Genomic DNA, 15,934 nt, shown 5'->3' with positions numbered 1-15,934 from the left:
GTCGTTCGTACAGTGTTGTTCGCTTTCCACGCGACCCTCGCACGCGCGCCGCAGCAGTGTCTGTGCGCGGGTATAAAACCAATACACACACGCGCACGCGTGTGCAAACATATTATATAAATTTACCGGAACTTAGGGCGAATTAGGATGTCTTCTGACGCATTTCCGTCGTCCGTTTGCCACCGGGTAGATATGGCAACAGCAGCAGCCGACCAACTTGACTTACTTCGCGGATAGTCGGCGACGTGACGATAACAATATGGCAATACATTATTATAATATTATTATTATCGTCGTCGTCACTGTCATTATTAACATCCTTATACACACATTTGAACTCGAGGTGTTGAAATTCGACGCACGTCGTATTATTATTGTATATTTTCGCATAATCCAGTGCGAATGCGTGTCATAACGTTACTGTAGTGCGCACACGGCGAGACCCGGACGCTCCCCTTTGATTTTCCAACGCGGCTGTTCTCGCTGCAGAGGGTTAAGTTACGACCGTGTTGCGTATAATTATGTCGTATGTATGTACCACGGTACCTGTACAATAGAATATTACGATTTTATTGCTATGATGACTGTAACTACACTTGTGACCCTCCCTCATTCGAGCTCTTATAAACGTTAAACTTTAATGATCTATACGAAATGTAACCGAGCAGGCAAATGCCGGCGCGTACGTATCTATTAAATAATGTATAATAATTTATATGAACAGAGACGATAATATTTATATTCACTAGTGGTCGAAGCGCTTCGCTAGCTAAATAATATATTAATATATTAGAGCGTTTCTGGTCGGATTTCGATTTGCCGCATCGTCGTTATCCGCACTCGCGATTCGGCGCCATCTATTTTTGATACATATATGTTCTTATAAATACGAGTTTGGTAAAATCACGTGCATAAAATAAATCATTTTATCTAGTAAAATATTCATGTATTTTTACCAACCATTAATTTTCAGTGTTAAATTTTTCAAAACTTCAATACCTATAATGGATAGTCAATAATTGGAAATCAAAATAAATTTACATTGGTTAAAATAATAACGTGTCTACCATACGGTTGATGCGATTAAGACATCTCGTACTTGTATATGATTAATACCTATAATGAAATAAACATAGCTTCAAGTGACATATTTGAAATTACTATAATATCTAGAGATACAATAAAATAGACTTGGACTAGGTAGTAATGATGACGTATGTTGTATATCATATTATCAATATTAAACTTACAGATCATTATCAACTTTATTTATTTATGATTTGAACAAAACAAATGACCAACTTATTTCACAAAAACTATTAAAGAAGCAATGATTACAAATTACAGTCGACAGAGTATCATTAACAATGCATTTCATTGTTATAACATGTACTAATAATTAATACTGTAAAATTAAAAGTAACACGTTAAACGTATGTATATGTGTGTGTACACGCACATGCGTTATTTTGTACGTTTCACATTAATTTTGTTCATTTAGTTTAAAGTATATAAGCCTGAAAAAGTATATCATACGAATTTCAAAATAACTGTATATTATCTTTTCTACACTAACGCTGAATGTAATGCAACATATGACAACCGTGATCGTGAGAGTGTTACAACGCCAAAATATGTCTGGATTTAAAAGTAACTTTTGTTTTAAACTCGACTATCAGTTTAATTCGGTGCTCTTAACTTTTAGGTATTGGTGGTATTGTAAATACTCAAATAAAACTACCTTATAACTATGACTGAGATTACTTATGGATATTGATTTTTGTTATGATCTTGACGAAAATAATCTTGTAGATTAGATTTAGAAATATTGTAACTGAGTGTTATTAGGCCAATACTGATTAAATTTTTGTAGCCACCCTATAATTGGAGATTAAGTAATCAGAAAATTGACTTAACATCAGTGACATTCAGGAACTATACTAAATGTATTAATCCTGACATGCTACGGGTACACATTCATATAAAGTATATAAATATATATATATCAAGTTTATGGTTGAAATGCAACTTATTCACAAACATTATTTAAGACAAACACTTTCAGAAATATCTCTAGGGTATATTAGAATTGCAAAATAAAAAACTTCTTCGAAAGACTTTGAACTTGATCGAACTTGAATAATAATATATATATATATATATATATATATATACATATATTCAAGTATTTTAATCACTTAGTACGTTTACATCTGTTCACTTTTAGAGATGTCCATCAACTTTATTTTGTATTCATATATTATGTTCTGTAATTAGAATTATCATAGCTGAGCATTAAAAAGTTAAAAAGTTACAGTTAAGTTACTTTTAACTAAGTTTCATGACGAATTGTTTTATTTTAAAGAAACTTCTTACTTAACGATTTAAAATTTGTCGTTTCATAAATGCAATTACTTATCAGTAATTAATTTTATAGTATTGATAAATTAGTTTTTTTTTAATATAGACCTAATAGATTTTAAATATATTTTGTTCTGTACTTATTATTATTTCTAATTGTTATTGTATGCTGTAAATTCTAAATAGCATAAACTATCGACGTATTGAGTTAACTATTTGCGTATTAAAAAAAAAATAATATAAATATTTAAATATATATTTAAAAAAAATCTATAAAAATATAAATTTTAAAAAACATATAAATTGCAAATCTCTCAAAAATATAACTTAACCAGATAATTCAGTTTGAAGTTTAATGAGACGTTGCCATACTTAACCTATAACCACGTTGGTGTCCTGATCTCTTAAAAAATTAATGACCTCTGTTAATACTTTGTTGGGTCTATTTTTGAATGACCTCCTTTTCTGTTATTAATTCCTATATATATATATATATATATATTCTTTTACTATACATTATTTTCTTTTTGTTTATATTTTTGTCAAATATATTTATTGTGCTTTGACGTGAATTATAGATATTCAGTAAAAAAAAAAAAATTAATTAAATTAAGTTATTTTATTCTATTTGACTTGTAACTTTTACAAATTAAAATTGAAAAAGTAACTTTTAACTTTTATTTAACTTACACTAACTTAACGAGTTGAAAAAAAAATAAAAAAATAAGCAATTTACCTAGTTTGAGAATTACTAATAATGCAAAAGTAAAACAATCTCAAGTAATGCAGGCGATAAACTAAGGGTTAATTAACTTGGATAATGATTAAGTACCAACAGTATTAACTGTGAATAATACTTTTTTGTTCATAATATATTATTATTTAAATTCAATAATTAATTATATCACTCCGATAAAAAGTCAGTACCTTGTTAATAATTATTTTAATAATTTAATATAAATATATACTTTATTTATTATCTATAGAACTCAAATATATTTAAATTCTGCATAACAATAACTGTGAAAATTATATAAGAATTTACTGTTATCCCAATTATGTTGTAAAATTTAATCTTAATGTTCCTGTATTTAATTTAACTAGAGAACCATTTAAAATTATACTTTAATACATTAAAATATGAAATAAAATTATCAATTTATATCTATACATTTTTGCAACATAAACATTATTGAATTATATAGACATTTAAATAACCCTATCCGATTTTATAGCGCTTATAATAATTATACTATTAACTATTGTAAATAAATAAAAAACGTATTGCAACGTATTTTATGTAATATTTTTGATATGAAAATAGTAAATTAACTTATTTTATCTAATTTCAGAGTATCTCTGTAACTTCATTTCTCAATTTTAATTTCTTAAAAATATAATAAATATATATATATATATATATATATAAATCATCAAATAATAATAAATATATTATTATGTTTAAAGACAAAGATAAAGACACTTCAAATCAAACAAAAAAAATATGTTACTAACTCATTTAAAATAAAAATGTATATAACATTGTTTTCTTTTTCATATTTAATCAAGTGAGTTAAAATTATTTTTAATACTAAATAATTTGTTATTTTAAAAATACATGAAAATTGAGTTTTTCCTACACTTCTATTTAAGGCTTCAAGTGACATTAATGTATTGTTTATTTTCTTAGGTACGAGTTATACTTATTAGTGTGTATTAAAATGTTGTTTAAAATAGATATAAATGTAGGTGAGTATTTCAATCAACGAAAAAATGATATGTTAAACATTTAATGCAAATTAAACATAATATAAAACTTATATTATAATATATAATCAAATATAAAATTTTAGTCTGGATATATTTTACTGACTAAAATATAAAAACAAAAAAGTATAGTACCGACAATAATAATTATGTAAATTTGAAGGCATTTTGACAACATTAAAATATAAAATAAAAGTTAAAAATGTATCTTTGTCTTTGAATTAATACATTTTAAATATCAAATAAATAAATGTATTGACGATGGAGAAAACTTTTTCTATCTTAGAAAAGACGGTTTAATAGATTTTGTCAAGACTTAACAATAAATTTAAGTAAAAAAAATTGGTTTAACTATTATTTTAAAATATTTATAAATAATAACAATAATAACATTTATAACATTATTAGGTATATTATCAAATAATCATATTTTTGATTTTAAATGAATATTTGTGAATTGTTGTAGTAATTTATAATTTTTATAAGTTCTAACTAATGATAGCAACCTCCAAGCCCGCTAGCTTACAGTCTTATACCTTCAAATATTACAATATTTTTAATATATTCAATGATTAATATTTTTTTCTTTAAAATCAATAAAGCAGAAAGAACTTGATTAGTAAACAACTCATCAAAAAATTTCTTTTCAAAGTAAAAATATAATATGAATTTTACATTGTTAAATTACATATTATGTGATGAATTTTTGCATGATTTTATAACCGACTTTACAAGTGATTATTAAAGTACATATAGACATGAGTCAGTAGTTTTGTAAGTTTTCATTAATAAAATTGTCTCAGGAACCCATAGTAGGTATACATTATCATATAGGTAATACAAATTTAATTTCAAAATTGATCACTTAAATTATAATCGTTTTAATGTGTTTTATGTTTTTTTTTTTTTTTTTAAATTTAACAATCCATAAACTCAATCTCAGTTAAATTAAATTAAATCGCCAGTTCGTGACTTGTAAGGTTTAAATATTTAATTTTAACAAAACAAAAATTCTTGTCATTTTACAAGATTATTTAATGTGTGTGTATGCTGTACTTGTAAAACAAAAATATATTATATTTTTTGGTCATTTGTATACAACACTTAGCAGCTAATCGGTAGTAAATAAAGCATGCTGCTACAGTATCAAAATATTTGCCTTTGTACATTACCCACCCGAGTAAAATGAAATTATTTTGTACAAATTACATTTATTCCGTAGTCTAACAGTTAGGTGCTAACTAACTAACGACAATTACATATCTTTTTCATTTTTAATACAAGTGTCCATAATCATATTTTTGTTTTATCAACCCGATAACTTTCTTCTTTTTGCGAGTCTAACAAACCAAAGAATAATTTTAACTGATTTAATAAAAGTACAGTAAATAATACTTACAGTTATAATATTTTGTTTTTCAAAAGATTCAAATTTGAAAAAATCTATTAAGTGGTCAACGACAAAAAGACACTCAGTATAATACTATTCTATTGAAAATATAATTTACATACGTACGTCATATCAAAATATTGTTTTACAACTTGTAAATAGTTGAAAAAAACTTTTGCTATCTACTTTTTAAACACACATGTCGACAGAGACAATAAACTCGTATATAACAATAAATATATAGTATAGTAGTAAGCGTGGCGCTAAGAAATTCCAAAGAACTATTTTGGGATTCGATGAATTAATTATTGCGACATTTTTTCAATAACAATGTGCAATGAGGAATTTTCAGAAAAAAAACCTTGCACGTTATGTCGAAGGGCACCGACGACGACACGCACGACATTAAGTGTTATGTGTTGTCAGGTCTTTCGTATCGTTAAATGATCGTTGTCGTCTCCGTCATGATAATAATAATAATATTATTAAGGAGGACATTTGTAAAGTTGCTAACACTTGATGTGTCGGTAAAATCTGTGTTATATAATTTATTAATACTATTATTAATATGAATACAACCACACGCACGACATCGTATAGTATATCGAGTGCACACCAGTGGTTAAATTTCTGTGCTGGATTAAAATAAATTTGTAAAATAAAAAAACAAAAATTAAAGCGGCTTGTTGAATGCTCAAAATAATAAACATATACATTATCCGTAGGATATAGGCATACTATACTGATTTCCAACAAAACATAAATTGATTACATTTATATTTATCTAAGGATATTAAGTAGGCCAATAATTGTTTGTATCAACTTAATTCTCAGGCATTTATATATTATATACATTAATTATATTATTACACGTTTGTGGATAAAACTTATTAAAAATGGCAAACGAATTCGCGTACAATTTTATACCCGTAACCATAATAATAATGATACGTCTTGAAACCGAGCTTTTACGACCAAATGGTCTAAATAAGTTTTTTAACGGTCACAGCATGCCCACGTTGTCCGTAAAATCCACGTCCACTCTCGTTTTATGACCAACTGATCATACACAAACATATGTGTATTTTACTACTCCACGACAGTCTAGCCCTGTTAAATGTGTATAACAAATCAATCTCGTAATAGACTCTCTTTCTCTCTCTCTCTCTCTTTCTCTCTCTCTTTCTTTCTAAAAATCACACGTATACACAATAATCTGCTGGTAATTTAATAACATGTGTGCATTAAATCTTTTACGATATATTTATTATTATTATTATTATTATTAGCATTTGTCGAACCTTTTAATAAATTTTATTTAATTTAACAAACTACTCGCGTAACGTCTTGCCTAGCCATCGAGGTGTTGACACAAATTATCCCTATAATAATAATGATTGAACATATTTTGAACGCCATAATAATATTATTACAGTGGTGGTCCGCGAAAGTGACAGTAAACATTATCACGAGCCGGTGATATTATGCGACCTCCACCGCACTACGAAAGATTTCATCCCATGACTGCGTTGAGTGATTTATTTTGAAACTTCTCGTAAAAACGCCCATGAACTTTCCATTGTTCTTATATTTGCAATTTTGGTCAGGACTCATTCTTTTGCTGTCCGGGAAATGCTGTATCAACACCGCACGCGTCGAGTATTGTTTCTCAGTAGAAAACGAACAAACGAAACACTCGACTAGAGTTAAAAATTAAATTCCTTTTAAATCCCCGGTTTTGAGTTTTACAAACAAATTCAATTGTTATAAAAAATAAAATTAAATAAAAAAAAAAACTATCGACAAACTACATAATTAAATAATGTCCTTAAACTTTGATAATATTATATTATAACATAGACTTTTCAAAATTAATCTTGAAAATATGACTTTGAAATTTAGAAATTCATCGTAAACGCTGTTACACGTGATTTTCATAAGTCATGTGGCTAGGTACTTACTTAGGTATGACTAGATAACAATACGAATAAATTTGTTTATTTTTTTTTTTTTAATCATAGTTAATTTTTGATGCCATATAAAAATAAAAGTATTTAAATTCCATCCCTTTAAAAATGGTGTATTATTTGTTATTTTAAAATAAATCTATCATACTATTCGACGCATCTTGTACATTTTGTAAGATTTATAATTATATATTTGCTTCGCATAATTTTTAATTTAAAAAAAAAAATAGTTTTGACAATTTTACTGAAATTTGGATTACTTATCAGTTAACTTTAATAAACCGAAAAATTTGGATACCAACTAAACATCGATGTTTGTTAATAAAATATGTAAAGAATATTAATAGTCAAGCCTCAAAAATCGATACGGGTTAGTCAGTTTATTAGTTTATTAAGCAATGGAAATTATTTATTATATATATCATCGGTTATTAATTGTAACAACTAACAATACAATTATTGTTTATATTAAATTGGTTTATATAATTATACCTTTAAAAATATAATTGTTTGTTAGCTAAATTAAATGGGAGATTTTTAATGTATGTAATGGATTTTCAGAATATGCTTATAGGTACGCTGAAAGTAAGAACATTGAAATTTGTTCGTGTCAAATAATTTATAAAACAATTTTAATTTATCAACTGACTTGCTTATAAAATATTTTTATTTCTACAACTCAATTATTGATATTTTATACGGTTGTATGCAAGTTTTTCCTAATAAAACGTTACTGAATATATATTTAATACCTATATATTAATTATATACCATAATATTGCGTTTTATATAAAATATGTTGCGATTTATAAATCTACATTTTGATTTACATTTATCCTAATAAAACATTCCGTTTTATCATAAAAAAAAGTGAATAAATAAATAAAAAAAAAATTCACTACAAATTATTTATTTTGTGTATTATACAAACACTCTAAAACATTAAAACATTTGTGTCTGTGCTTAAACACTGCGAATATTGTAAACGCTTCACAGGCATGTATACATATTGTATAATATTATTGTGTGTCATCGTTCTCTTGAGCAACCCATCAATAATATTGTAATATGTAGTATTATTTGTCATTTGAAACAGCAATTAGAGTTAATTTTCCACAGCTTCTACATTATATAGTCATAAAGGCATCATATCACAACGTTACATGTATAAGCGGCACGTGGTATACAATAAATAATCGACCTATTAATATCATACAATATTATGTTTTATTGTCCAATCAACAATACAATAATATCGTTAGATCATTATATTTAAACGTGTACAGAGTTTTGTATGTATATAACATATGATTTGTAATAATAAAGCTTGCAAACAACAAATTGTTAAACGTCCTTGTTGACTTACTCATTAATAAGTATATTTTAATCCTTACGTTTTTAACAGAAAATTGGTTTATTCCGATATTATTTAAACAATTTATTTTTAACCAGTAACGATGTTATATTTTATTATAAATTATAAATTATCATTACAGTTTCTTTTTTTATCTATTATTTTTTGAATAAAATCATAATTGTAATTATTATACTTGTCGGTGGCGTAGCTGGAGTGATATAGAGTTTTTACTCTTCCCCTCTCACGCATCATAAGCCTTATTTATAAAAAATTTTCAATAAATTCTATATTCTTTGGTCTACAAATTGTGTGACTACAATTAAATTAATTTTATCATATTATTTTTAAACACGCAAAATATTTCCGAATATCTGATAATTAGCAGCAACTTCCAGTTTACACTTTTACATCATTGAGAATATTACTCTATATTATGCATATTTACTATTCGTGGTAGACGACGAAAGGTGACACTCTATTTATTATCATCGATTATTATGTGTCGAGCCTATAATGTGCGTATAATCCTTATTATATATGTATATTATCTATGGACATGTCATGTATATTTATAACCCATTAAAGCCTTATCGAAATCAAATAGGAATTTACCTTGTCATTGAGTAGGCCACTGAAATTTATGAGTTTATTAATCGTATTTTTTTTTTTAAAAAAAGCATATTAGTAAATTTTGACGTATCGTAAATTAGTTTGTAGGATAAAGAACTTAAAACTAATATAAATATTTTGAAATTTCATTATTCGTAGAAAATTATAATATTATGCGTAATGATGGTAAACAGTTTCAAGACTCTATGATGAATATTTTTTAAATATAATAATTAAAATATCAAAAAATACCGTTATTTTTCTTTTAATATTTAATTTTATGGTAATTTAAAAATACTAAAAAAAAAAAAATATGGTTTATGTGTATTCGATAATTTAAATAAATTGTTTTATGAACAATAGCGGACGAGAAACCTTGTATATTATTATATTTTTAGACCTCTAAAAAAAATGTTGCCCTTCTCCCCTATCTAATATTGAATCTCATCAATGATCACATATATACTAAACATCAAAAAACTTATAATTGCAACTCAATTTACTAATCGTAATACTCTTTATATTTATTATTCAAGTTTTTATTTTTAAAACATTTTTCAATTATATAGTTGGAATTAATCAATATATTTTATTGTTTATATTATAATTTTTATTTCGTTTATGCCGAGTTTGATTTATATTTTATGCAAAAATGTAAACTTTAAGTTTTATCTGGTTTCTTATATTTTTAGAATTTTTAAATATCTGTGTATAGTAAAGTAAACTTTTTTAATCTTCTCAAAATGTAATATTTCCTCTTTAGAGTTTAAAACTCTATTATTTTAGTTAGTTTATAATTAATTTAATTGATTTTTAGTGGTTTATTTTCTATAAAAATACATACATTCATACACTAATTTTTGCAGGACTTAAAACCGTTATCAAAGTTCTCGGTTACCTATTATCAATTTTTTAAACTACCTTAAGCTATAATCAATTACCGACATAATAGTTAAAATTGCAGGTTTTCACAATAACCATTACTTAATATTTTAAGTTAGTGGTAACCATTGAAAACTATATTTCATAACAAAATTATAGTACACAAAATATATTATACAAAAAATAACAGTACTTACAACTATCAATAAAAAAATATATAAATAGATACAATTATTTTTATAATCATATTTATTATATTCTAATAAATAATAATAAATATATTGAATATTTTATTAAATAGTGATCTATTAAAAATTAAAAACATTAAATAAAAGATACTGTAATGGTCGAAACTATTTATGAACAATCATAACAACTTAATCAGACTATATGATTGTAGTTATTATAGGATTTTGAAGAATGTATTTATAAAATCAAATATGTAATATTTTATAATGAATCCACCTATTCTTAAAATTATTCAATTAATAATTTTCCATTAGATACAATATAAGATCAATAACTTACGATATTAGCTAAGTTTATTTAATAAAAAAAAAATAGTGTATAGGTATATAAATTAATACTACAATAATAAAGTAAAAACTTCTAAGATTTAAAAATAAATTGTTTTTCCTCATTAGTATAATATACATATCTATTATACAATATATTGATAAAATACTGTAATAATATTTTAGGAAAACTACATTTTTTTTAGTAATAATTTTTCTCAAGAGTCATATTTTGCCAATCGACTTAATAAGTTACTTGTATTATATAAAATGTAATATATATGACGATAGCTTTATTTGGTTATTTATAAAAACAATCTTAATATCAAAAACACCATATTAAATCTGGCTTAGTAGTGTTATATTTCTATACAAGTAACTTAATAATATTTGCAAAAAATCTAAATAATTTTTTATATTATATGAACATAAATAAAAATAGTAAGCCAAATTTTATAATATCAATATTAATGCGATATCATAAATACTAAACCATTCCACGTCCAGAGGTAATTTTATTCATTGCAGTCAAATATAGCTTCGAGTCCGTGTAAAATGTCAATAGATAGTAATCATTCAATCGCAAACAATACTAGAGAAAACGCAAACATCTTAATCTTGAGTGTCCGTGTCACTCGACTAACAAAATAATGGAAAATATTATTATCAGTAGTGGAAAACGGAGACACTTATATAAAAGTAAAATAACCGTCGAAACGTATTTTAATTTAATGCATATATAATACGTATATATATATATATATGGCATTCGATTTGAACTAAAATAAATATACATTACGTCCTTATTATGTCTGAGCAATAATGGCTTTTTTTGTCCCTTGTCGTCGCGTTTAGATTTCATAGCACGTATCTTAATAACGTTAGTTCAATAAAGCCACGTCGATCGCGAAACTGTGATGGGTAATACTTTTGTGATTACGCTTCACGGCCGAGGGTATTTGCGACAGGAAAGTCTCATTCGAAAATTTTTTCGATATTTGTTTCATTTTTATCTATATTTTTTTTTTTTTTATACTTCGAAGTTTTTGTACTAAACTCCGTGAGAATTTATTACGTATCTTACCCGAAAGCATACATTTTACAAAACGTCCGTCCCGGTTTTTATAAACACCACCGCACAACTTTGTTTACTCAACGCGTGTCGGCATTATAATAATGTTCTGTTTGTTGACACGCCATTATGTATACTGCATACATGAAAAACATAACACCATTACTCACATAGATATATAATAAGTATTTCCAAATAATTTTGATTTAATACATACCGTCATAGACCACAGTGTATAATGTTACAATAGCAGCAGATTTTATAATTATTCATATGATATAGCAGCGGCAGTAGCAGATGATATCTACATTAAGCAAAATATTTCATTTTCTTCTACATTTTGTAAATTTATAATGTTATTTTATTTGGTATAATTTAAATACCTAGAGTTTAAAACAGCATAGACGTCCTTTGAATCGTATGAATTTTTGATTTATATATATTTTTTTTTTTTTATGTACCGATTTATACAATTTATACAATATATAGGTTCGATAGTAACGCTCAATCAATCAAATATTTTTGTCAGCAGGATACCGAGTTCGGCAGCACTAAAATCAGTGTGTATAGTGTACGTAAATTCGAATGCGAATAAAATTATAATTTTATATTACCAATTGTTTAGACCCTTATAATAATAGAATATTCAATTTATTGATTATTCAAAACTTTGATTTAAAAATAAAAACTATAATTTTATTGTGTTAGGTAATCTGTTTCACTTAATGCGTATAATAAACTATATGAGTAAGATATCAAATATTTCATTAAAATTGATACTAATTATAGTAAAGATATTTTATTCAAATGTAATTTAAATAGTAATAGAAATTTATTCTGTTTGAAAAAATAATAAGTGTATGATATTTTTTTTATTATTTAATTAATTGTAAGAATTCATTAGGATTGTGACTGCGCATAAACCAATTTTCAACATCGTAGATTAAAAAAAAATCCTAAAGTATTTGATTTTCCAACATGAAATATATGGATATAAACAACTTTATAAATCAATTACTAAAACCTGGGAAACGGGTTCTCATCCATATAGAATATAATAAATCCAAACAATTAATTAAAATAGAATTCTTGAATGTCGAGTTATTAATGAAATAGTATATGAGATATTCAGAAATTTATGTTCAAATCTTATTCGATCGATGTATATGACTTTAAACTACCAGTTGATCTTCGAATAACTAAATAAATATAATATTAACGGACTACCTATACGGCTAAATATTATAATATACCATTTACCTACTCCATTAATTTAAAAATAAATGTAATGTGTAAATTGCGTTTAGTTTAAGCAAAAATACATGGTAGGTAGGTACATAGTTACATGGTATACCAACAAAAGACATAAAAATAAATCACGATTTATGAAATATTTATTTTAATTTTACAATAATTTGATAGAATAAAATAGGATTATCTAGTTAATTATAAAATATATAAGAAAACAAGAGTTTTTTAAAAATAATTATGAAGATTAACTATAAAAAAATTACCAATATTTTTCATAGGTTGATAGAGGGTTGAATTAAAAAATTGCAGAAATTCACTATTTGTTAACAATATTTAAGTACGCTTCTATTTCGGTCTATCATACTATTTAACGTTTGATTCTTTCGATAACCTAACAACGAATTTATATATATATATATGATATAAATACATAGTTAAAAATTTAAAAGTAGAAATATATTTATTTTCGTCGTAACGATTTTTAAATGACACTTAATATTATAGTAAAACTACCAATTTTATCATCTCTATAATAATACACCTAAAATACATTATAAATAAAAACTAAAATATACAAAAAGAGTGTATTATAATTTATAAGTACGTATTCATTACTTATTGATTTTAATGTGTATGCTTTGTGAATATCATATTAATTATAATCATATAAAAGCTAAAATAAATATCGTTATATTTGTACAGTAGGTATGAAAAAAAAATGTATTAAATAAGCCAGCAAAAACTTTTACTGCATTTACTAGTAGTCCTGCGTTTATTCTTATTAGTTAATTGGCGACGAGCTCTATGAATCACCGCGATACAAATATTCTATGGCGGAACCACTATTCATACTCTAAATTGATAACTTATGTTTTGAAAAGCTATTTAAAGGTGAAATTTTCCTTTCTAATTTTTAATTGTGAGTTATATTAATATTATTTTAACTATTTTATACCATTAAAAAAACATTGTTGCCAGCAGTGTGCAATAATATGCATTGGTAGGGTTAATCCAATCGGTATTCTATTGTAATTATTTTTTTTTTACATTTGACCAGTAAAAAATAGGCATTAGGTTACCATTAATACGGGTACCGGGTGTTATATTTATGCAAATATCTGATACGAACGACATCAACGTACAAAAATATACATAATTCCGGATTATTGTCGGGGTCTGGCGCGATGCATGGTCAAAATATTCACGTATCACGTTCAACGAGTGCCGATCTTTTTATTTGTATTATGATAGAGTAACCAGTGGCACGGAGATAGTTTGAAAGCGATAATTTTTACATCGAAATTTTTATTTCAAAAACAACTGAACGATTGCTGTTTAGCATTCCGTCACTGTTTCGATACATAAGCATACTTTAATTCAAATTTTATTCGATTCAATAATTCAATTCTTGATTGTGACTTTTACCGAACACTAAATGTGATTACCAATATGCAAAATTAATACTTAAATGCCTTTTGAACAGAAACATTCTAACTTTTATAAATTTTATAAACTAAAAAATGATAAATTCATAATATGTCAACCGAATAAAATATTACATTTCACTGCGTTTACTCCCATGCAGAAGGTATATTCCAAAGCAATTTTTCACTTCTATATTTAAATGATAATAACACATATAAATATATATTTTTAATTAACAGGAATTCGTCTAACTGTCGTCGATAAATTTGATATAATTTATTCTATTATTATTTAGTGATGAAATAATCACTAATAATTTCGAACCGTTTGTGACGTGGCAATGAAATAAACGCTTGAGATTGAACATTTGCAGACACATTATGTCATAGAAATTTGTTTAATAATTACACATAATAAAAAAAAAAAATGATTGCATGTCATTGTTAAATTACCAAATACCGATTTATAATATTTAATAAATAAAATCGTCGTGACTTATGAATATAAATAATAATATTAACTAATTGTAATATTTAGTTATTTACATGATTTTGAAGCTAATCAGTTTTGAAAAAATCATATCTTTAATTCCCGTACAATTTTTACAAGAATATAATTACAAAATCTTGTATTCATCATAAATACTTTCATTTATTTGAGAAATAATTATTGTGTTATGCTATACAATTTCTGCTCAAAAATGAACTAAGGTTAATAATGTTATTTTAATTTAATCGTGTATATTAATATGAGGTACATACAAATCATTTAAATATACATTTTAAAGTTCTAAGTAAATCGGACTAACACTTTTCGATCAAAAAGCTCCAATGTCTGTTTAAGCAACCGAAAACCAATTGAATGTATTACATTAGCGAATACGACCGTTAACCATTAACATCGTGATTAGTTCTTTAACTTTCTTTGAACGTATATGCTTAGTTCAGTAAAAAAACGCAATGTCGATTTAAATTAACTTAATATAAAATACTAAAATGAGAGTAATGTTTAAGGTTTGAATATTATTTTACAGAAGAAAATTACACATAATTGATAAAAAGGTATTATATTTTTGGCGTTTTTAGAAATATACTGATTAAAAACCAATAATCTATTTTTTGATACACTTTATCATTTATACATTTATAATTTAGTTAACTACACTAATCAGTATTACAAAATAATTATAAAATATCAATTAAAATCAATTAAAATTACATATAACATAAAATTATTATGTCTGTAGCTTATTTTTTAAATTTATTTAAATATTTAAAGTTATTTTATAAATTATAAAGCAATATTTAGTGTAATATTAGCAGATAAATAAAAGGATAT

The 15,934-nt window shown here is 25.0% G+C and overlaps 1 protein-coding gene across 2 annotated transcripts in view; it reads left to right on the top strand.

Annotated features, from left to right (window-relative positions):
• The window catches only part of LOC112601038, a 256,787-nt gene that overhangs the window by 203,448 nt on the left and 37,405 nt on the right, over positions 1–15,934 (top strand). The gene's annotated exons all lie outside the window — the stretch shown is intronic.

This window comes from Melanaphis sacchari, unplaced genomic scaffold (genome assembly GCF_002803265.2).
Source record: "Melanaphis sacchari strain LSU unplaced genomic scaffold, SCAv2.0 Contig74_pilon_pilon, whole genome shotgun sequence".
Classification (NCBI taxonomy): Eukaryota; Metazoa; Arthropoda; class Insecta; order Hemiptera; family Aphididae; genus Melanaphis; species Melanaphis sacchari.
Note: the sequence above shows the minus strand (reverse complement) of the source record. Positions and strands in the feature narration are given on the sequence as shown.